At 45.0% G+C, this 24,938-nt stretch overlaps 1 long non-coding RNA gene across 4 annotated transcripts; it reads right to left on the bottom strand.

Annotated features, from left to right (window-relative positions):
* Positions 1-11,086: 11,086 nt before the first annotated feature.
* On the bottom strand, positions 11,087-20,783 carry LOC119877934. 4 transcript variants are annotated; one of them, XR_005385840.1, is made up of 3 exons: positions 20,490-20,783; positions 20,212-20,362; positions 16,146-17,590 (listed from the first exon to the last, which is right to left on the bottom strand). It is a non-coding gene; the product is annotated as an uncharacterized LOC119877934 (long non-coding RNA). The 4 variants fall into 4 exon arrangements; XR_005385842.1 differs by lacking the exon at positions 20,212-20,362 and adding an exon at positions 18,259-18,415; XR_005385843.1 differs by lacking the exons at positions 16,146-17,590; positions 20,212-20,362 and adding an exon at positions 11,087-11,330.
* Positions 20,784-24,938: the final 4,155 nt, after the last annotated feature.

The raw sequence follows: 24,938 nt of genomic DNA, 5'->3' as shown, positions 1-24,938 counted from the left end.
TTTTCTACGCTATTAAGGAATGTATGAGATGTATAAAACATCATCTCTTTCTTCAAGATGCTTAATTTGGAGTGAGGGAGACAGACCCCAAAATAGGCATTTATAAAACAACAGAGACACTTAAGTGTATGAAGAAATATTCAACCTGACTCATAATAAGATTCACAGAAATTTAAATACATTGAGGTGCTTTCCTCACCTTCGGATTGACAAGGATCCAGTAGTCTAAAAACACCCTTTGTTGGCAAGACTGCGGGGAACCAGTCTCACGCATTGCTCGTGGGAGTAGAGAACAGCGTGATACATTTGGAGGAAAATCTAGCAAGACTTAGGTGGGCTACGCACTCGCTTGTGCACAGCAATCCCGCTTCCAGCCTCTGTCTCTCAGAGATCTCTGCTATCTGAACTGATGTGTGCCCCGAGTTCTTCCGTAATTCCATTTGTAACGGCAAGACTGGAAGCGACCCATGACCCTTCCCATAAGGGACTGGATAAACTAAACGCACAATGGAATTACCGTGGAGCCAGTTATCAACAGGCCATTTCTACAGCGATGTGGAATATTCTGGAGATCTCCAGAGCACATATGAGAATACTCTACATTTACTTGTTTTTGCATAAAGAAACACTTTTGCAGGGTTGTAGGAAGCACTTGGGAAAGTTGTTTCCTTTCGTGGGGATGAGGGCTGGCAAGGACAGAAAGGGGCAGATGGACACGGGTTGGAGAAATGCTCTGCTGCATATGCAATTTAAAGTGTTTTTAAGAAATTTTTGATGATGTAGGTATATTATCTATCAAGAAAAATATTTTTTAAACCCATGTTAATATAGTGACGTGGTGCGATCCTACCCTGGTTTGCCCAAGCGAGTTTGGTCAATGCCTATTTCCCAAGGATAATTATTAGTAGTGCCCTGCTTCATTCTTAAAAATATCTGGGTTTGGGGATCCCTGGGTGGCTCAGCGGTTTAGCACCACCTTCGGCCCAGGGTGTGATCCTGGAGACCTAGGATCGAGACCTGCATCAGGCTCCCTGCATGGAGCCTGCTTCTCCCTCTGCCTGTGCCTGTGCCTCTCTCTCTCTCTCTCTCTCTTTCTCTCTCTCTCTCTCTGTCTCTCTCTCTGTCTCTCATGAATGAATAAATAAAATCTTAAAAAAATATGGGTTTATTTAATGGATAAACTGTTTAAGCATCTGGGTGATAGAATGTTAGCTTTAATACCACTGCAGAGTTTGTGGTCTGAATATGTGTGTCTTTGTACATATGCATACCATTCTCTAGCTTTTTCTGGGAAGACCATGTGGACATCAGGTTATCACTTCAGAAAGAGAGAAATAAGTCAAAATAAAGTATATATATATATCTATATATGTTAGTGTGTGTAGGTGAGTATATATATATATAATACATAGAGATATATAGGATATGGCATACAGAAATAATCATATATACGTGTATATAAGTATGTAAATAGCACATACAGTCTATAGAAATAGGTACACATGTGTCCTATAGATAGAAATAGGTATACATAAACGGCATGTAGAAATAAATGTATTACTTATTTCTCTCCTCCGAGAGTAATAGCACTGATGTGAATGTAGAAGAAGGAAGGAACCAAAGAGCTGGCCCTGCGTCAAAGACCCAGTGAGTCACATGGATGCGTCGTTTCCAACTTCTTTCTGCATCACAGCAAAAGGGGACAAAGTGGCATTTGTAAAACGCAGTGAGGTGAGCAGAAAGGCTGCTTGCTGAGCAGAGCCGCTGCCCAGGGCACGGGGGTCCTGGGGCTGTGCACTGCTGCTCAAGGGGAGCCATGCAGGGAGGGGAGCCAGGGGCTGGCCTCCCGTGTGCACCTGGTGGGGCAGTCTGAACAGAGAGACCTCAAAAAGCCCGGGGGTAAGAGAGAGGGTGAGCCTGGAGCACTGCACTGAGGTGGAGGAGACAAATGACTGGGTGGGGAGAAGGGGACCTCGTCACGTCATCCTCACTCTGTCTTCAGGAAGTCCAATCATCCCTTCCTTCCTTCCTTTCTCACTCACCCGTCCATGGCCGGACATGCGGCTCCACAGCAGGGGTCATGGTGGGACACGTGCTGCCCTGACTTGTTGGTGTGCAGACGTCCCCACAGCAGCACCCAGGGCCCTTTGGTCACCGCACGGTGCTGAGCCATCGCTGGAGATGCTTTGGGCCTGCCCCCGGGACGGTGCCCCCAGGATGGTGTCCCATGGGTGCCCCCCAGGACGAGATGCTGAGAGAGCACAGTGCAGGAGAACGGAAGGATGGACAAGAGGCCCAAGACCCCAAAGCTGTGCATTAGGGCTGAGTGGCGATTTTGCAAGCGCACAGAGAAACACACATGAGGTTCCCGGGTGATTTTGGAAACCGAGATCCAGAGGAGAGCACTTGATTTGGAGTCTTAGCAATTCCACTGACCCACACGTGACGGCAGCGGGAGGTCCGCAGCCACCCGGGCTCTAGGAGAGGAGTTCCCACCGCAGAACCCTACACGGCAAATCTGAAGTGACCACCATCTCTTACGCCGTGTTTACCTGTCTACGTGCTTCCCGAATACAAAGTCATTTAACCCTCACAAGAACGACTTAGACACGATGCCACTGGGGGCCTCCTTTGCCAGATGCGGTGGAGAGCCTCGTCCAAGGTCACGGCGCAGGAAGGGGGTCGAGATGATGATTGATGGAGTCAGGGACCCGGGCTTCGGAGGCCCTTCTGTAGCCACTACCTGGCCCTGCTCCGGGACAGTAAGACGGCCCTACTGTTACGGAAGAGCCCTCGCCGTCAGGAACACTCCGCGTGAGGCCCCCGCGAGCGTGGCTTCCTTTAACCCTTAGAGAACGGTGTGGGGGGATCGTTCTGTATTTCTATTAAACGACGAGAAAAATGGATGTTTGGAGAGAGGTTATGTTGGGCCAACACCTCCCCCTCTCTGCTCTGGATATGTGGACCTTTCCTCCTGGGCCCACTTCGGGCCCTGCTTTCTTTAATTTTTTTAAATTTTATTTAAATTCAACTTGCCAACATATAGCATATCACCCAGTGCTCATCCCACCAAGTGCACCCCTCAGAGCCCGTCATCCAGTCACCCCAAACCCCTGCCCACCTCCCCTTCCACTACCCTTTGTTCATTTCCCAGACTTAGGAGTCTCTCATGTTCTGTCTCCCTCCCTGATATTTCCCACTCATTTTCTCTCCTTTCCCCTTTATTCCCTTTCCCTATTTCTTATATTCCCCGTATGAGTGAGACCATATAATAACTGTCCTTCTCTGATTGACTTATTCACTCAGCATCATACCCTCCAGGTCCATCCACCTTGAAGCAAATGGGGGGTATTTGTCGTTTCTAATGGCTGAGGAATATCCCACTGTATCCATAGACCACAGCTTCTCTATCTATTATCTGTCCATGGACACCGAGGCTCCTTCCACAGTGTGGCTATTGTGGACATGGCTGCTGTGAACATCGGGGTGCAGATGTCCCGGCGTTTCACTGCATCCGTATCTTTGGGGTGAATCCCCAGCAATGCAATTGCTGGGTCGTAGGGCAGCTCTATTTGTACCCCTTTGGGGAACCTCCGCACAGTTTTCCAGAGTGGCCCCGCTTTCTCTGAGATGTGTTGCAGTCACAGAATCCAAGCTCTGGAAGCAGGAGGGAGTGTGCACAGCCCCACGCGGCAGCTCTGGCTGGGCAGAGCGAGTGAGGCCGCGGGAGTGGATCAGGACCTGGGCTTTGGTCTATGTCTCTTCACAGCAGCTCCAGGAATCTTTGGGATTTTTTTTTTTTTTTTTTTTTTTTGGTCATTTGAACAGAAAAACAATTCTCTGAGGATGGTGACCTGTCTCTGCCATGTTCCAGTCCCGTCTTTGTCATCATCGAGCTGTGTATCCTCAGCAGGAGACTGTGACCCCCCTGGCCCTCGGCTCATTGGTCTGAAAAGTAAAAACAAACTGAACTATATGATCTCGATGGAGGGACTTGCTGGAAGCCAGGGGAGAAAAGAGGGTGTAGAGAGTGGCCAGGGCTTCCAGTCCCCACTTCTACTTTCTATTTGAGTCTGTTTTCTTTCTGTTTTTTTTAAAGATTTTATTTATTTATTCATGATAGACATAGAGAGAGAGAGGCAGAGACACAGGCAGAGGGAGAAGCAGGCTCCATGCAGGGAACCCAACGTGGGACTCGATCCCCGGTCCCCAGGATTGCTCCCTGGACCAAAGGCAGGCGCCAAACTACTGAGCCACCCAGGGATCCCCCCTTGAGTCTGTTTTCTACCTTGTACATACCTGCTTCAGGTGTTATGGTTCTAAAGCTATTTATTTGAAAATATGGAATCAGATGGTTTCCTGAGTTTCTTGACTGATCCTTCAAGAGAGTCTGCTTCCTGCTGGGCGAGGCTGCAGTTGCTGAATGGATGAGGGAGGAAGAAGCATCCTGGTCCCCAGCTGCCCGCACACCTGCAGCAGACACAGACCCGCGTGCACGCTCCGCAGGTGATAGGATGAGCGCCCTCCTCAGGACAAACAAGAGCCTGGCCTCGGGTGTCTGGATTGGGGTCCAGGGCCCAAGGGCTGGATGGTGGCCTGACTTATTTATAAACTCACTCCTGGCAGGGGAGCCCCGGGGAGCGGGAACGGGCAGGTCTGAGCTTCGACAGGCCGACGACTCTTTTCTGTGTCTAATGGAAACTGGGCGCACTGACACGCTGCAGGTGAGTCTCCTGGCAGGTGCAGAAGGTAGGACCAGGGCGATGATGGGCCCTAGCGCTTTCTGAACCCATCGCCCTGTTGTGTGTCCCACTTACATGCCTTCTTCTCCGGTGATTCCAGACTGATCAAGGAGCCCATCTGCTCACCTGCCTGTATTGGTCCCTAACCTAGAATGTCCTCCTCCCCACCTCACCTGGCCACCAACACTAGGTCCACCCGTTCCCTAGACTGGTCGTGGAACACTCTGAGCCTCAGTTTCCTTACGTATGAGCTCATACACCCACTTCCCTGGGCCTTCAAATAGCATCTCTGTCATTGCTACCGATGTGTTGGTGGTAGATGTATAAGCATTGAATAAAATTACTGATGGTTGGTCTTGAGCGGGCTGAAAGGTCAGTCAGCTTTGTTTTTTGTTTTGTTTTAAAGATTTTATTTATTTATTCATGAGAGACACCACAGAGAGAGAGGCAGAGGGAGAAGCAGGCTTCTTGCAGGGAGCCCAATGCGGGACTCGATCCCGGGACCCTGAGGTCACGCCCTGGGCCGGAGGCAGAGGCTCAAGGGCCGAGCCACCCAGGAGCTCCCAGATCAGGCAACTTTGTCATTTCAACTGAGCTTCCTGAACAAGGGCTAACCCACCCTCCATCTGCGAGGTCTCCATTCTGGGGAGGCTCCCAGGGCCTCAGACCTCCCCCTCCTGGATGGGGGGTCAACAGGTGCCCTGTCTGACCTTGCTCAGTGCAGAGGCTCCTGAGATGGGGGGCAGGGGGCCCAGAGTTGTGCCCGCAGGTGGGGCCTGAGGGAATGCTCGGGGCCGGGGAGGGGCCGGACAGCACCTGAGGCCTAGAGGAGGCCAAGGGGAGGGCCTCGCTCAGCTACAAGGTGCTACCGTGGTGGGGGCTCTGCGGCACTGGGCCCGGAGACTCTGCTGCCCCCCAGCAGCAGGACGCTGAGCCCCAACCCTGAGCAGCTGTCTGGGCCGAGCCTTACTGTCCCTGGCTTCTCCGCTGGTCTCAGGCAGTGGCGCTGAATTCCGGGTCCCTAACCAAGCCAGCGGTCGCCTCTGCTGCCCTGGGCCAAGCAGGGGAGCCTCGGGGAGCCTCGGGCCCACGGGGGCACTGCTCCCACCCCGCAAAGCCTGTCCCAGCACCCGGATCCCTGGACGGCCAGACCCACCCGGCCAAGGAATCCCTGCACCAAGCTTTTCTCCCTGGCGAGCGAGCGAGCGAGTGAGTGGCTCAGGGGACAAGCAAGGCGCTAACAAGTTTGCTAATAAGAAGGCAAACAAGCTGCTTAATTGAGCTGCAGGCGGCCGAGGTGAGGCCCGGTGCTGCTCCCAGGGGCCTCCCAGAGGCCTCAGGAGGCACAGCCTCAATGGTGCTAATTAGCAACGTGTTTTTTTTTTTTTTTTTTCCAGAGGCCTTCTCCCGCTGAGTCGTGCAGCAGACACTTGGAGAGCCTCAGGCCTCTCCCTGCCGCCTTCATTTAATACTAATTGGGAACACGGGGCTGCAGAGCAGGATGTGGAAAGCAGCTGTAGCACAAGGCGCCTCTGAGAGTCCTCCACCCCCAGGCCTGGGTCGCACCAGGGTCCCCGGCCTGCCCGAGCCACGTGCAAGAGCCTGTCCCCTGTGCTCCCCTGTGCTCACGGGCAGCTCTATCCACCCGCGGGCCACGGCGACAGGCCTGAGCCTGCACTGACTCATGGCCCCAGACTCACTCACACCCTTTCCCCGGCCCCCTGTTTTGTAGCACATGAAATATGGAGATGGATTTTATCAATTACGTGGTTTCTTTGAACCCCAATTTTATGAGCCACATACACAATACATTTTTCATTCTGATGCCCAGGAAAACAGCATCAGGAATCAACAGTAGGTTGACTTATGCTTAAAAAAAAAATAAAAGTCTCTTAAGGGAAGGAAGTGAAAGAGAAAGAGGGATAGTCAAAGATGTGCCCCCGCCCCGCCAAGAGGGGTGCACGCCATCTGAGTCCAAACACAGGAAGGTATTGCCACATGATTTACTCTTTTAGATCAGTTTTTAAATTCTCATTTCCTTTTGTAAAAAAAAAAAAAGTCACCATTTCCTTCTAGAAAAAAAATCCAGTGGTTCTGATCAGCTGCCTGTCAGCATCCCCCTGCTTGTTTGTGCACCCACCTACCCGTGCACACGCGGCTCCGTGCCTCCCGCTGGCAGGGGCCAGTAACCACATGGAAGCACACGCCGTCGGAAAAACCTGGAATTTGAATTCCACTCCCACAAGTTAGCAGTTATGGGGTGTAGTGCAGTTTAGCTAGACCCTTTTCCAGAATGTCACAAAGTTGAAATTAGTCAGCTGGGAGCCTTTTCAGATTGGCTTCTTCCACTTAATAACATGCAGTTGAGGTACCTCCATGTCTTTTCATGGCTTGACGGCTCATCTCCTTTCAGCACTGAGTAATGGGCTGAGTCTATGGATGATGTTGGTTTGGATTCAGGCAGCTTTCTTCCTTTCTGTAGACGGCCTCTGAACATTTGCCTACATTAGCTTTGGGGGAGCCTCATCCTTATGGAAGATCAGGTGGTGGTTTGTCACAATACTGTCTCCTGTGGGGTGCCTGGAAAGCTCCACGGCTGAGCCTCTGCCTTCAGTTCAGGGCATGACCCCGGGCCCTGGGATGGAGTCCCGCCTTGGGCTCCCTGCAGGGAGCCTGCTTCTCCCTCTGCCTTGTCTCTGCCTCTCATGAATAAATAAAAATCTTTAAAAAACCCAAAACAACCCAATACCGTCTCCTGACTTATGCCATTTGTTTGACGTCTCAGGTTTGACGCTACTCCAGAAATGCAACCACTGCGTCACAAAACAAAACAAAACAAAACAAAACAAAACAAACAAACAAAAAACCCTACAGCACAAAGGGTTTATCAGGCCCCCTAATCTTCAAGATGCTCAGTGCTCTTCCAGACTTTTCAAGGCTTCAATACTGTCATAATAGGAGTTCTCTACCCGTTCGTATTTACCCATGATTCTCGCAGAAAGCGTGCATGACCATGACTTTAATCACTGAGGCAATGCAGCCTAGTCAAAAGGCAGTAGGGCCAAACTCCTTTGATTTGTTCGAGTAAGGACTTGTATTCATAATGATCTTCTATCTCTGTGAAGCTTCAGGTTTGCCAATTATTAAAAATTGGGTGGGGGATTCCTCGGTGGCGCAGTGGTTTAGCGCCTGCCTTTGGCCCCAGGGCATGATCCTGGGGACCCAGGATCAAGTCCCACGTCGGGCTCCCTGTGTGGAGCCTGCTTCTCCCTCTGCCTGTGTCTCTGCCTCTCTCTCTGTGCTTCTCTCATAAATAAATAAATAAATAAATAAATAAATAAATAAATAAATAAATAAATCTTTTAAAAAAGAAATTAAAAATTGGGTGCATGCTTAGGGACCATTTAAACCAAAGCAATGAAAAAAAAAAAATACCAAAGCAATGTCATAGAAGGCCCACGCCCATCCCAGAAGATGCAGTCAAGTGCTCATAGAAAGAGAGGCCTCTCCCAACCTCTCCTGCCACTGCCGGTCCTTGAACAGGTGCACAGGGGGATGCAGCCAGGGGGCACCCCACACCCGCGTGATATGCTAAGCCTCATTCAAGGGCCTATAGGTTTCTAATAACCCACATTAGAAAAAAAATTCCAAAGTTCAAACTCCCTTCAGCTACTGATGCTTGAAGTCAAAAGCAAAAAGCAAAGAGGGATTATGTAACTATTGTTTCTCCTTGTGCAAGATTACTATTTATAGACAGCAAACTTCAGTGTCTGGAGCTGCTGAAATAGAGACCGACAAGTCGGAGAGGTGGAGCCTCAAAACCGCCCCTGAATACGTGACCCCGTTGTCCTCAGATGTTGGCATGGTGTGAGATGAACGCCAGCAGCCAGGTCTTTAAGTGACTCTGCCCAGGGCCCTTTCTCCCTTGTGATATTTCAGAAAACATCATTTTCTCCACCCGTCATAAGATTATAATATCCTGAAGTAGACTTTACAGAGCTTTTCTGTCATTTTTTTTTTCATTCAGAGAAGGCAGTGCCCCTGCGTCTCTGAGGACCGCCACAGAGGACGTCTCCAGGGAGGTGCGATGTGTGAGACTTTCTCCAGGAGAGCCCCGGGCCCCCAGTGGGGAACCGCACAGTCACATAATTAATGGGACTGTCGGGGAACAGGGCTGTATCAACAGTACGCAGAAAAGTGAAAGCTGGTTCTGATCCTCCCTCCATCTAGGTGGAAAATAGACATCTTTCCTTCTACCACACTGAGGCCCGAACAAAGGGCAACATTTTTCGACAACTGCAAGTCGAACATTAATTCCCAGAAGTCCTGGCATCCATGGGCAATTAGGGGAAAGCTTCGTTTTTGTCCACGGGAGGATGAACAGGAAACTTGGTGGCAGCTGTTGGGCAAGACAGCAGTGGGAGAAAACCATCATGAGCTAATATTAAGCAAAAGATAAATGGGGACATGGACCTGTGTTATGCGTCTTAATACTAAGGCAATTATCCCAATTATGCACCAGGAAATCATGTCTCACTTCCACAAACACGGTTGCACCAAAATGTGGCTTCTTTACTTTTTCATGAGTCTGTTTAATTTTATTTTGAGTTTCATTCTATGACAAGGACGAGAGGCACTACCTCCACCCTTTTTGGGATGGCTGCTCCTTTACTCTGAGACAACATACATTGATGCCAAAGGGTGAGGAAAAATCTCAAATACATCTAGCTTTGGGATATATGTTGACGATGTATGGCCTGGTACACGATGAATATCTTTTAATTATTTCATGTGTGCTTGAGAAGAGTCCATAAATGTGGGATTCAGCAGCCTGTAAGTTAGATAAAGGTTCTTAAGCTTGTTAATTGTGTTGGCCAAATCTGAATCTAAATCTTAACTATTTTGTACTTTGTCCTTCCAGGAATGGAGAGATGGTAAAGTCTCCAACTCTGATGGTGATTTTGTCAATTTCTGTCATCGTCTTGATTTCAACCATATATTTTCATATATAGTTTGCCTATCTATACAAGTATTTATATACTATGTGTGTATATGAAAATAAAGAAAACAAATTTACTGTATGCTGCCCTACTGAGTCATGTAAAGTGATAACAAATTATATACGTATCTATTTTATTATTATTATCTATTTATTATTTATTATTTATTATTATTATCTATTAATATCTATTTATGTACATAAGTACATAATTTAACTTCTATTTTCTTGGGGGTTGAATATTTTGTCATCACGTGGTGAAACTCCGTCTGTACTGACAATTTCTTTCTAGAACTTTATGATAAGCTACACTGTTAAACTGGCTTTCTTCAAGTTAAGGTTTGAATAATATAACTTTCCAAGTTTTTGTTAAGTGACTTAATGCCTTATGTGCATCTTCTCAAGGTTGTATAGCTGGATTTATTTTTAATCCAAATTGAAGACACTTATCTCTGAGCTGGTGAGTTTGGTCCATTTATATACACATTTTATGAGTATGTTTTAATTAGATTCTGACATCTTAGTTCATTTCAGTCTGCTTTCTTTTTCTCCCTTCTTGCCAAATTTCTTTAACATTTTTTTATCTATCTTCTCCTTAAAGACAAAGGCCGTAGCAAACTCTCCTACCTCTGGCTCCTACTGTCCAGTTACCATGTGGATGTACTTCTCTTTGGTTTCTTCTCTTTGGTTCTGGCTTATTTGTAAGGCTGCAGATGAAGGTGTTCATTCTCTTTTACTTCCTTCCTTGTTGGCCCCCAACGCTTCTTGGCCTTATTCTTTCCTGTTGAATAGTTTTTGTTGAAGGGTTGTTGAGCCTTTGTGTTGCCCCACCTCTGAAGCTTTGAATCTGAGATTAATTTTAATTGGGGAAAAACATGTAAAATGTACCCTCTTCACCAGTGTTAAGTAGACTGTTCAGTAGTGTTGTGTGCGTTTACACGGTTGTGTGACCTCTGCTGCAGACCTCTTTTCATCTTGCAAAACTGAAACTCTGTCCCCGATGAACAAGTTCCCCATCCTCCTTCCCCCAGCTTCTAGAAAACACCAGAAACACTGCTTTCTGTCTCAGTGATTTGAAGACTCTTGATGCCTCATACAAGTACAATCATGTAGTCAGTCTTTGGTCTTTTTGTGACCATCTTCCATCACTTAGCATAGTGCCCTCAAAGTTTATCCATGTTGATCAGATGACAAAATTTCCTTTATTTTTCTTTTTGCTATGAATGATCACATTTATTTATGTACTTATTTTAATTCAGGTATAGTTAATGTACATTAGTTTCAGATGTGCAATAAAAAACAGACTCAAATACAAAGAACAAACTGGTGGTTGCCAGAGGGGCGATGGGAAGGGAACGGGTGAAATAGGGGGTGGGGATTAAGAATGTGCTTTGTGATGAGAATTTCCTTCCTTTTTAAGGTGGAATAATACTCCATTGTATTATATAACACATTTTATTTATCCACTCACCCATTAATGGACACTTGTATTGCTTTCATGTTCCAGTGGTTGTGAATGCTGCTGTAACAAACATGGGTGTGTAGATGTTTCTTTCAGTTTCTGCTTTTGCTTCTTTGTGCCTATATGCCTAGAAATAAAATTCCTGGATCATAATAATTCTTTTTTTAAAATTTTTTGAGGGTTCATATTGTTTGCATAACCATTGCACTATTTTACATTTCCAGCCACTGCACAAGCTTTGTGACTTCTCTCCATCCTGACTGATTCTTGCTATTTTCTCTCTGGTAGCAGCCATCCTAGTGAATGTGCTATGGTATCTCACTGTGCTTTATTTCAATTTCCATAATGATAATTCTGTAATGAGCATTGATTATTATTGAGCATTTTCTCCTATGCTTATTGTTCATTTGTATAGTACTAAAATAAGTCTACTCAAGTTCTTTGCTCATTGTAATATCAGATTGTTTTTCACTGAGTTATAGGAGCTTTCATATATTCTAGACATTAATCCCTTAGCAGATATACAATTTGAAAACATTTTCTGTCATTCCAAAGGAAAAGGTTTCCTTTTCTCTCTGTTGATTGTGTAAGTTTGATGCACAGAAGGTTTTCATTTTGATGTGGACAGAGTTATGTGTTTTTCTTTTGTTAACTGTGCATTGGGTGTCACATTGAAGAAACCATTGCCAACTCCAAGGTCAGAAGCCTTTCCCTGATGTTTTCTGACAGTTTTATCATTTTAGCTCTTATGTTTAGATTTAATTTATTTGAGTTAACTTCTGTATATGGCATAAGTCCAATTTCATTCATTTGCATATTAATATCCTGACTGCCCAACACTATTTTTGACAAAAATAAAAATAAAAAGGAAACAGATTCACGAATGCTGAGAACAACTGAGGGTTGCTGGAGGGGGATGAGTGAAACAGGTGAAGAGGATTAACTGGCACAAACTTCCAAGTATAAAGTAAATAAGTCTACTCAGCACTAGGAATATAGCCAATAATACTGTAATAATTGTGTGTGGTGACAGTCGGTAACTACATGAGTGGTGAGCACTGCATAATGTATACAATTGTTGAATTACTATGTTGCACACCTGAAACTAAGAAAACATTGCACGCCAATGATCCTTCAATTTAAAAAGTATGACTTAAAAAAATCATTTGACCTTACCATAGGTGGTAAGGGTTTATTTCTGTGCTCTGGTTTTCCATCTGGTTTTCCATTTCCATTCCATGTCTGTCTTTATGCCAGTCCTGCACTGTTTTTTTTTTTTAATTTTTTATTTATTTATGATAGTCACACACACACACAGAGAGAGAGAGAGAGAGATAGAGGCAGAGACACGGGCAGAGGGAGAAGCAGGCTCCATGCACCGGGAGCCCGACGCGGGATTCGATCCCGGGTCTCCAGGATCGTGCCCTGGGCCAAAGGCAGGCGCCAAACCGCTGCGCCACCCAGGGATCCCAGTCCTGCACTGTTTTGATTGAAATTAGAAATGTGAGACCTTCCAAATCTGCTCTTCTTTTTCAAGATTGTTTGGACTATTTGGAAGCTTTGGATATTTCATATGAATTTTAGCATGATTTTTTCTGTATCTGAAAAGAAATGCCATTGGGATTCTGATAAGGATTGCACTGAACCTATAGATCACTATGGGTACCACTGATACTTTAACGTAATAGGTCTTCCAGTCCATGAATACAGGATGACTTCCCATGTGTCTGTGTCTTCTCTTATTCCTTTTAATCATGTTTTGTAGTTTTCAATGTACAAGTCTTTCACCTTGGTTAAGTTTTTTCCTAAGTATTTCATATTTTTGAAGCCATTATAAATGAAATTGCTTCTTAATTTCCTTTCTGGACTGTATTTTGTTAGTGTATAAAAGTGAAACTGATTTTTGTGCGTTGATTTCTTTTCATCCACAACTTGGCTGAATATTAGTCTAATGGTGCAGTCTTTAGAGTTTTCTGCATATAAGTTCATATTATTTTGAGTTGATTTTTGTGCATGGTATGAGGTAGGGGGTTCAATGTCATTTTTTGTATGTAGCTATCCAGTCTCCCCAACACCATTTGTTGAAGAGATTGTGATTTATTTGTTGTGTATCTTTGGCACCTTTGTCAAAGACAGTTGCCTATACATTCATGGGTTTATTTCGGGGCTTTCTATTCTGTTCCATCAGTCTATATGTTTGTCTTTATACCAGTTGAAGTAAAGAACCATCCCTCTGAATCAATTAACTACTTTTAATAGCGATATTGCTAAGGTTGAGAATTCCATTTCAATAAGAGATTCAGTAGAATTGGCCCAGCATGTAGACATTTTTTTTTAATTTCTAAAATTTATTTCAATTCAACTATACTTAACATACAGTGTTATATTAGTTTCAGGTGTACAATATAATGATTCAACAATTCTTTACATTACTCAGAGCTCATCATGATAAGTGTACTTTTACTATCCTCTGCCTTCTCACTCATCCCCCCACCTGCCTCCTCTTCTGGAACCCATCAGTTTGTTCTCTGTATTTAGGAGTCTGTTTTGTTTGCTTGTTGGTCTCTTTTTTGTTGTTTGTTTTTATATCTGAGCTGTAAGTTAGGTTGCTTTTTAAATAAAAATTTCCATCTTCTATTCTTCTGTTTCCTAGGAATACTACAGTTTGCATATAACATCCAAAAAGTAAAACATTTTATAAAGTTTACTTATTTTATTTTTCTGTATTTTCTAAGAATATTACATTTTCCACCTCACACATTTATAACACAAACAAATAAAACTTCCTTTTTCAAAGGGCATTGTCCACCGAAGTGGCAGATATGGTCCCTTTAATCCAGGAGTGAGTCGGGTCAGGTGGCGGATTTGTGCACAGGGAGCCACGCAGGGTGGGGCGTCCTGGACCTCACCAACATGGGGGTCTGAATCCTGACTGTGGCTTCCAGAGGACAAGGCCTCACTGGGGTCCGCCTCAGGTTAGGCAGGTTGGTCCCACGGCCGATGTGAAGATCAGTGAGTGCTGTCCCTTGGGGAAAGGTTTATTTGGTCCAGAAGAAATACCTCCTTTCTGCTATTATATCCCTCTGAAGGGGAGTGTTCCTGTCCTTGGTTTCTCTGGAGGAAGCACCATTGGTGCTTGGATTGTATTTATACAGATGGAGCCAATATTTTCCAGAAGCCTCCCTATCCCTAGCTGCTGTGAAATATCTAGTCCCAGCCCCCTATCTGAAGGTACATCACATTATTACCTCTTCAGCTGTATTTTCCTATTCTCATATTTTTTTTCCTATTCTCATATTTTAGATGTGTGGACTCCAGACCCACGTGAACCAAGGAGGGACACGCAAGGAGCAAAAAGTTATGAGATAGTGAATGAAATCTACTCTAAGTGACAGTAAATATCACCTAAGGAAATGAAATGGCTGAGATATGACATCAAAGTACAAGCAGCAAAAGCAAAAACCAGTAAGTGGGACTACATCAAATAAAAACTTCTACACAGCAAAAGAAACAACTGATGTAATGAAAAAGCAACCTCGGGAATCAGAGGAATATTTTCAAGCCATATATCTGATGAGGGATTAACTCCCACAACTCAATAGCAAAACAAAAACAAAACCCCACAATAGAAAATCTGATTAACAAATGGGCAGTTGAACTAATCGACATTTTTCCGAGGAAGACATATCAAGCCAACAGGTATATGAAAAGATGCTCAATATCACCCATCATCAGGGAACTGCAAATCAAAACTACAGTGAGACATCACCTCACACCTGTTAGAATGACTATTATCAAAAATATAAGAGATAACCAATTAACCAATGCTGGCAAGGATGTAGGAAAAAAAGAACCCTCGTGCACTGTTGATGTCAATGCAAACTGGTGCAGCCACTGTGGAAAAAAGCCTGGAGGTTCATCATAAAACTAAAAATGGAATTCCTATATGATCCAGCAATATGACTTTTGGGTAGACATCCAAAAGTAATAACAGGGTATCGAAGAGATATACGTGTACCTTCATGTTTATTGTAGCATTAGTCACAATAGCTAAGATATGGAAATAACCTACGTGTCCATCAGTGGCTGTATGGAAAAAGAAAATGTGGCATATATACACAATGGAATATTAATCAGCCATGGGAAAGAAGGAAATGTTCCTATCTGCAGCAAGGTTGGATCTAAAGGGCATTATGCTAAGTGAAATAATTCAGACGGAGGAAGACAAATACTGTACGATCTCACTTATATGTAGAATCCAAAAGAAAAGCTGAACTCATTGAAACAGAGTACGTGTTGCTTACCAGAAGTTGGGGCACAGGGTGTGCAGGAAATGAGAAGGTGTTGGTCAAAGCATAGAAACTGCCAGGTGTAAAGTGAGTAGGTTCTGGGGATGCAATGCACAGCATGTGATTACAGTTAATAATCATGTATCACATACTTGAGAGAGTAGACCTTGGATGTCCTCAGCACAAGAAAGGAATGACAATTATGTGATATGAAGGAGGCGTTAGCAAAGGCTAAAGTGTCGATCATTTTGCAACACGTAAGTATATCAGATCAACACACGCGTCTTAAACGAATGCATACGATATATGTCAATTATATCTCAATAAAGCTAAAAAACAATAGAGGTACAAGAGAGCAAGCAGTGCTGGGGACATTGCAGATGGCTTCAGTAGAGATATAAACCCTTGCCATCCAGCTTGACACCAGAAAGACTGAATCCTGGGGAAGAAGGCCCAAGCACCAGAGTAGGGACTGTTATAAAACACACTAACAAAGCCCTAAACCAATCCCTGACAGGAGTCTGAGGTTGAGTCATGACAAATACATGAAACTAGGGAGACAGCTTGGGATTTACACACATCCACCTTAACAAAGCCTAAGCCAAGCTCTGACATGAGAGACGGTTGCTTAGAAACATGACAAAAAGAGAAGCTTGGGAAATACCGTGGCCAATTTATTGGAAATTCATAATAACTCAAGAAAAGCATCAAATTAAATTTCCAATTATAAAGCAAAACCCAGTAGCATTAGTGCAGTATAAGATAAATCAACAATCACAGATATTTAAAAGCTCTGATGTAGGAATTGATAGGACGAGACGAAAATCACCAGAAAAGAAACGGAAAAATTCTAAAAAAAAAAAAAAGAAAAAAAAAAAGAAACTGAAAAATTGTAGGCCTACATTCAACCAATATGATCTAATTTTCATATAAAGAACATCGTAAAAACAACCAACTACTACATATTCTCTTCAGGTGTACGTGGAATGCTCACCAAAGTGAGATATATGCAGGGACTTACAGTGAGTCTCCGTAAAACTCACCTCTGGGATCTTAGCGTATATTTAATGACCACCACTGGACTAAATTAGAAATCAACAATATGATATCCAGGACATTTTCAACTTGCTTGAAACTATGTGACACTTTTTTTAAAAAAAGATTTTATTTATTTATATATGAGAAACACAGAGAGAGAGAGAGGCAGAGACACAGGCAGAGGGAGAAGCAGGCTCCACGCAGGGAGCCCGACGTGGGACTCGATCCCAGGTCTCCAGGATCAGGCCCTGGGCTGAAGGCGGCACTAAACCGCTGAGCCCCCCGGGGATCCCCTATGTGACACATTTTAAAATAAGCCATAACTTAATACATGCCAAAGATGATTAGGGACAATAAAATCTACACCATACAACGTAGGCAACAAAGCAAAAGTAGTGCTGACAGGAAAAAAAAAATTGTTACTGTTAAGTGTTTTAATTTGAAAGAAGAGAGTCCTAATACAATTGATATAAATGCATGTCTTAGGACATTAGAAAAAAAGGAGCAAAGCGAACAATTAATAGTATATAGAAATAATGACGCCGTAAGCAGAAGTCAACACACAAATTTGACTTTGCTACGAAACACAGGTAAACAGACAAAACAGAAGAGTCAACAGCAAAGAGATGAACAGTAAAATAGACCAGAAAAGATCAAGAAAATTAATATAGCCAAGCATTGGTTCTTATAAGATATTAATTCAGGTGGCTGACAATGTGGTAAATGTGTAAATGAAGACGGTGGCTGAGGCTCACTCAGTAGTAGGTTCTGTTCTGGTCCTTCAGGAAGCGCCAGAGGCGGGGACTTGTGGCTGGACGATACCCAGCATGCCGTCCCCTCCCGTGTTCTTCTCTGAGACTGTAGGGCTCGCTACGGGATCTCGATCCCAAGGTCCAGCACGGAATTTTTAAGGACCTGCCTGTTACTTCTTGGTGCAGCTGCACTTCTATCTTCTCTCACTCCTCCCCTTAGGACCTCTCCTCTCAGGGACACATACTTAAGGCATCAACCCGGTGGTGGACTCTTGACTGAGGATCTCAAGTGATCCTCTCAAGTAGAACTAGGAGATAGGATTTGAGATGACAGGAGGTCACACAGATATCCCAGATCCCAGATATCCCCACCACCACCACCAACAGCACCAGTATTGAGTTCTCTGGTTTCCCAGTTGGCTGATACCATGACAGCAATGAGGCCTTGCAAATTCTGGAACACTGATCTTTTTGATGTAGTTTTGGAATGTAGGTGAGGTGTGGTGGGGTGAGGTCCGGAGCTGACAGTTAAAAAAAGAATTATTGAGACATCTTTGGTGCAAAATGGAGGTTCTATGAAAGCCCCAGGACAGGTCCCGTGGGCACAGAGAGCTGACCCCGGGTTGAGAGGGAGGCTGATTACGTTCTTGGGAGTTGGGGGAGGTAAGGAAAAGGGAGGCTTCAAAGGGATTTTCATATGGTAAAGAGGACCTACAGCCCCTGGAGGCCTTGTTATTGTCACGTTAAGGTCGTTTTTCCCTCTAGCAAGGCCTCAACATTAAGACAGTTGGTCGAACTAGGGGTGGTGGAAGGGGAGGAGGGCGGGAGGGAGGAGACTGGGTGACGGGCACTGAGGGGGGCACTTGATGGGATGAGCACTGGGTGTTATGCTATATGTTGGAAAATTGAACACCAATAAAAAATAAATTTATTAAAAAAAAAAGACAGTTGGTCACACCAGTACCCTCCTTAATACCTTAATCCATCCGGCCATTCACCAAGCATCTCCCTCTATCAACCCGCAGTTCTCGGTCATTAAAGAGCCTGTTATGGCTTGTTTCCCTCTTTCATTGTTTTCTTTCCCTCTTCCCATACATTCATAGGTTTCCTTTCTTCAATTCCACATATGACTCCTATTAACACATAGTTAAAATGAGCACTGGGGTTGTATACAAGTGAGGAATCCCCGAATTCTACCCAAGAAACCAATATTAAACTGTATGTTCACTAACTAAAATTTAAATTAAAAAAATAAATCCATGTGGGTTAACATATGATGAGTTAACTAAATCTGCTTTAAGCAAAATAAGTATTATAAACCCTAAAATTTGTATTATTGTACGGATTAAAACATATAACCCACATGAAAAAAAAAAAAAAAAGACAGTTGGGAGCTGCTCGAAGGAACGTGACCCTCTGCCCCTTCAAGTCTCTGCCCCTGGGCTACAGGTGACCGGGACATTTAATTGTATCTACATTTCCTTCTGGAAGCAAGGTTATTGATAAAAATGCTTTTAATTCTTGTAAATTACTAAGGTGTTGGTAAACGGAGGGAGATGCACGTCTCGCAGGACCGTGATCTCCGTAAGGTATCTTTAGGGCAGCCAGGAGTGCCCGAGGACCTCAGGCAGGTCCCACCTGGGGCATCAGGGTTTCGGGCTGTCCGCTGGTGCCTTGTCCTCTGCTCACCTTCTGCTCCCTCATCGTTGTAGTAGGTTGAGGTCCTGGTGAATCCCTGCGTGTCTCTACAATGGCCCAAGTCACCGATTGTTGGACCACTGACCAGGAGTCGGGGCAAAGGCATAGTCGTTTTTTCATTTCTTTGGTCCACTTTTTAAAATTCTAAATGCACGTAGGTGATGAGAGAGAGGAAGGGAAGCCAAGGACGAAGCAAAGCTGATACACCCACACGCACCCACCCAGCCCCGTCCGGCCTTTGGCCAAGTGTGACATTCCTCAGGCACTTCTGGCTGCCCTAAAACTAACGGGAGGAAAAAACCCAAACCGTTAATTAATAGAGATCACAGTCCGGCAAGACAGGAGTCTCCCTCAGTTTGCCAATGTCTCAGTGATTTACAAAGAAAAAGCTTTCTTATCCACAGGCTAAACCTCAGAGACCCGTAACTCCATTTCCTGGAGCCTTAACATCACTCTCCCGTCCACGAGTGATGTGGAAACTGAGGCAGGAGTCAATGTAAACAGAGATAAATTTCTTTAGGATCTGTAGCCTATGGACAAGGACCCGCGATGGGAGGAATACCCCGGTCCTGGGGGAAGGTCCCGATTGTCTTAATGTTGACACCTTGCTAGAGGGAAAAACCACTCTAGCTTGACAATGGCAGGGCCTCCAGCGTCCTGACGGTCTTGAGCTTATCAAAGTCCTTTTGGACACCCCCTTTTTCCCTTAGCTCCCCCGTACTCCCAAATACATAATCCTCCATCCCTCACAACCCCCGGGCAGCAGCTCTTTCTGCCCGTGGTCCGTCCCCCCGTGCGTTGGTAAAATCACCTTTATTGCACCAAAGACTTCTCGAGAATTCTTTCCTGGCCATCGGCTCCAGACCTCGCCAACCTTCCAAAACTACATCATAGGGACAGAGGAGCATCGTTCCCACTTCCCTGTGTTTGGGGCTGTAGTGTGTGTGTCTTCTGCTGGAGAGACGACAGAGGGCATCACTCCACAGGAGCTAGTTTCCTCCACAGGGAAAAGGAAACAGCCTGAAGCCTGATAGCCCTGTCCTGGGTCTCCTCCCTCTGGCCTCCCTCCAGTCCTTCCCCTCTTCATGCTAGCAGAGCTCAATGCGTCCACCTAAACTGCACGAAAGTCTGCAGTAAAGAGTCAGGGCACCGGCCAGACCCTCCTGGGTTTCTCTGGTCTCCTTCCTGCACATTTAGGGGTTTTTCAAGCCCAGAGTTCAAAGCCACAAACCTGGTTCCAGTGAATCCCATCAGTTTTCTCCACCTTTCTCATGCGGGCCCCTTCTTTCCTGCAAGTCAGCCAGCGGGTGGCCACCATGCCACGTGCCGACTGCTTCCCTTTATTTGACATCTCGGGGTGACAATTCTCCAAATTGCACCCACTGTACAATATAGAAAAAAAAGCTTTGTAGACAAAGTATTTAGCAGGCCCTCAACTCTTCTAGAAGCTTCCTTGCTCTACCAGAATTTGCAGGGTTCATTACGAGCTGATTAGCCGATTGTGCTTACCCGTGAAAAATTGCCCCAGCATCTCCTAGTGACAGCCCGGGTCGCTCTCTCTGTGAACAGGAAAGGAGGATGTCGCGGTTGGTGACTCACTCCTCCTTCATGGCCTCGCTTAAGGGGCCCTGGAGGCGGCTGCCCCGCAGTGAAGCTGCTGCCTCGGGAAGGTCTAACGCCCCAAGTGCATTCAGATGTTTGAAAAAAAAAAAAAAATGAAACAAATGATTATTTAGCTCGAACTCACGGTGACTAAGATGTTTAAGAGAGAGCTGCTGTGCTCCTCGCACGAGGGAAACAGAAAGCTACAGACCTGGGTGGGAGGAGTCTCAGAGGAGCTCCTGGGGCCTCTGGGGCTGGGCCCGCCCGGCCTGGCCCCGTCACTCGTCACTCTGCGAGGCCATTTTCTTATCTCGGGAAGTAGATTCTTCGCTTCCCGGAGATTGCAGTGGCCGCAGCCCAGTTCCTGAGAGCTGCCCTGATTTGTCTGCCTCCTGGAACCACACGGATACTGATCGGCACCCTTCTGAAGAGGACCTCAAGATCTGAGCTTCTGGGGAGAACCTTCAGCGAGGTAGGTCCAGCCGGAGAGCTGCGCAGGAGATGCGGGTCCTCAGGGGATCCCGGGATCCCAGGATCCCAGGATCACAGGATCCCTGGATCACCGGAAGCGGGCAGCTCTCCAGTCCTTGTGGGGGGAGGGTGCAGGGGGGGCATCCCCTGGATTCTGCAAGGTGGGCACCTCGGTGCCTTCATTCTAATCCTTCCACTACGTGGGGCAATAACGTCCACCTGTGACTCTCACGGATTTTAAAATTCACTCTGCAGGTGTTTATGATGCGAGCTGATAGTTAGAAGCGGGCCTTGGCTTTCCTGCCTGGAGGGAGCCCAGGAAACGTGCTGCCTGTGTTGGGAGCCCGGGGAGGGGACAGGACGGTGTCAGAAAAAAGTATTATGCAATGATGTTAAATAAGAAAACACATATGGACACAAAACCCTATTCTATGGTATTATACCAGGGTCACAGGACAGGAGCACAGCCCCCCCCCCCCCCCCCCCAGCAGCAGCAGCTCAGGCTCCTGGGGCCCCGGCACAGCACACGGGCCCTCGCCCTCTCCCAGGTGCTGTGGCCCCACTCGGCCCACGAGGCGGGGGTCACTTGAGGTCCCGACAGGCCTGCTGCTCCCCTTCTTCACGGCACACCGTGGGGGAGTCTGTAGGAAAGACATGGTTGGAGACAAATCTGTAGCCACATTTTGGGATTACTTCAGTCTCTCCATAGAGCTTGGTACCCAGACACTTCGTGTAGTATAATGTTTTAAATATTAGTTTCAGGACTTCCTAAGGGTTAGATCAAGCTTTTCATCCAAGCCTAACACAGTGTTGGTCAACTTTTCTAAGTATTTTCTGCTGCTTTTCTTGCTTTGTTCAGTAACTGACAAGCTAGAATCAAACAGTCATCGTGATTTTGTCCATTTTTCCTAGTAGTTCTCTCAATTGTTAACATATATTATATATATGAATATAGGTAGAGAGAAGCATGCTGCATAACACTATCCATAATATAAATATATAAGCTCATAATACATAATAGGATTAAAACTGTTCCATCCTTCTGGAATATAAACTTTCTATCATCCTGCAGTGAAACTCCAGTTCTGATTAAAACCTTTGTCTTAGGGTCTATTTAAAGCTACGCTGACACAGAAACACTACTGTGCTTAGCATTTCTACATACAACTTCTTGGAACTATTTTTTTTTAGATTTTTAATTACTTTTTATCAATGACACATGTGTAGTTTTTCTTTTTTTAAATCCAGTTTTGAAATGTTGCCTTTTAGTAGGTTTATGACTTTTGTACACTGGGTGAAATGCTGTATTTTGACTAATTTATAACACTTATCTGTAGTGTTTATTCTGCGCTTTCTTCTTCTCCAATAGTTTTGGATTCGTGTCTCTAACGCCTCTTAACTGGCAAGTACCCAGTGAACACACATCCTCCTTCTCCCCAGTCCGCCCCGCTGTGTTGATCTACTTCCTGTTTCTCTTCAGTTAGGGCTTTATTTATTTTTAAGATATCGAAAGAGGCAATCAAAGTCTTGTTCTCACTTACTTTTTTTTTTAAATTTTTTATTTATTTATGATGGTCACAGAGAGAGAGAGAGAGAGAGAGAGGCAGAGACACAGGCAGAGGGAGAAGCAGGCTCCATGCACCGGGAGCCCCACGTGGGATTCGATCCCGGGTCTCCAGGATCGCGCCCTGGGCCAAAGGCAGGCGCCAAACCGCTGCGCCACCCAGGGATCCCTCACTTACTTTTTAATCTGCAGCTTTTTCGTTTTGTTTTGTTTTGTTTTCCCCGACCTCATTTATTTTCTTGGAGAATACTATTTCCAAAGCACTGCTGGGTCGGTGTCTCTGGGTCGCCAATCTTCTCCTTTCTGTGCTGGTCAAGATCAGGGCTTGATCCGTCGCCCATTGCCTTTCAATGCCATCGGAACTAGCCACAAAATTCTGGTCTCAAAATTATTTTTCCTTCATGTTGACAACACTTCTCTGAAAACTTTGGGTTCACATATGTTTTGAAATTCGGAACGTGAGTGAATTAGGAAAGGCTGTCTGGAACATGGAAGACTCCTAAGTCTGGGAAACGAACTAGGGGTGGTGGAAGGGGAGGAGGGCGGGGGGTGGGGGTGAGTGGGTGACGGGCACTGAGGGGGGCACTTGACGGGATGAGTACTGGGTGTTATTCCGTATGTTGGCAAATTGAACACCAATAAAAAAATAAATTTATTATTAAAAAAATTAAAATTAAAATTAAAAAAAGGCTGTCTGATGCACACACCACATCTTGTGTCTTATATAGTTCATCTAAGTCCATATAAGTAAGATCTGAGTCCTGACTCTTGGCTTCACAGGCATCCATAGTCCTGTAGCAATGATGTGGGAAACAAAGGCAGAAGGCGACGTAGATAAAATTACACATCCTTATAACCTGCAGCCCACTGACAAATAACTGAGGCAGGCAGAGGTAACGTTCCTCCTGGAAGCTCCCAGCTGTCTTCATGATAATGCGTTGCTAGAGGGAAGATCAACCTTGGCTTGGCCGTGGCTAGGCCGTGGCTAGGCCTCCAGGATCCTGTGCATCTTCTTTACTATATGAAAATCCTTTTGGAACTTCCTTGAGCTTTACTTCCTCTCACCCCAAACTATATAATCAGTCACCCCTCACAACCCCGGAGCAGCAGCTCTTTCTGCCCAAGGGTCCTGTCCCCTTGCTTTAGTAAAACCACCTTTTTTGCACCAAAGATGTCTCTAGAATTTTTTCTTGGCTCTGGGCTCCAGGCCTCAACAACTCTACTCAAAACCACATCAACAAGACCCAGGAGCACTTGCACTAAGATGGAATTTAAAAAAAAAAAAAAAATTCTATGTAGGCTCCTGAGATCTCACATCACATATTTTTCTAATAATTTTGTCACCAAATTGACACACTTGTACAATGTGCAGTCACGCGCACCCACACAACTTTTGCTTTCACGTTTTTTGAGAGATTTCAAAAGTGCAGACATGGAATTTGGGTGAGATACTATATAAAGGTACTCCCTGCCATTTTTGCTGTTGAAAATCTGATTTTGAAACTTTGTAAGTGATCTTCTCTTTTCCTCTGGAAATTAAATTTTTCTTGCTGTTTTGGGTATTTCTCAGTTTCTCTACATTATGTCCTGATGTGGGTTTTTCCTTCACTCTGTTGGCCAGTCCCTCTGAGGATGTTCCTGTTATTTTATTCTAGGAAGTGTATCTCATTCTTTCTTTAAATATTTTCTGTCTTTCATTTTATATTTCACTCTTTTAACAGCAAACAGCATGTGGGCATGGACACTTTGACCTGCCCTGACATGTCTGACATGCACTTTCTATCTTCTATTTCTGAATCCATTCTGTCTTCTGGTGGGACAGTTTTCAATCTCATCTTACAAATCACCACATGATCATATTCTAGGAGCTAAGTCCTCCAAACTCCAAAGTCTAAGCTGTTAACCACCATCTTCCACTTACAGAGTCATGTGTTGAGGAAAGGTATCAGAGAAAAGAAATTACAAAAAAGGCATTTTTCACAAATAATGGTTTTCATAAGTAGAATTACATTCAGAGTTTAGGATTATGTGAAAATATCTGACATAAGAATATGATTGGATTCAGGCTGAACACGTCTGCACGTTCACCTAATTTGCTAGAATTTAAAGTTAGGTTATACTAGTTTCATGAACACCATGTATTCTCTAGATTTACCATTTAGAAAAAAGGTAAGAAGTACATTCCATGTAGACAGCCTGAAATAGCAGGATGCTATGTATGCATCTGGAGCTTAAATATGAAAAATAGAAAAGGGGAGAAGTCAGAAAAAGACATTATTCTGGGTGCCTGGGTGGCTCAGCAGTTGAATGTCTGCCTTCAG

This window comes from Canis lupus, chromosome 38 (genome assembly GCF_011100685.1).
Source record: "Canis lupus familiaris isolate Mischka breed German Shepherd chromosome 38, alternate assembly UU_Cfam_GSD_1.0, whole genome shotgun sequence".
NCBI classification, from domain to species: Eukaryota; Metazoa; Chordata; class Mammalia; order Carnivora; family Canidae; genus Canis; species Canis lupus.
The sequence above is the reverse complement of the archived record's forward strand: the minus strand, read 5'-3'. Positions and strand labels throughout refer to the sequence as shown.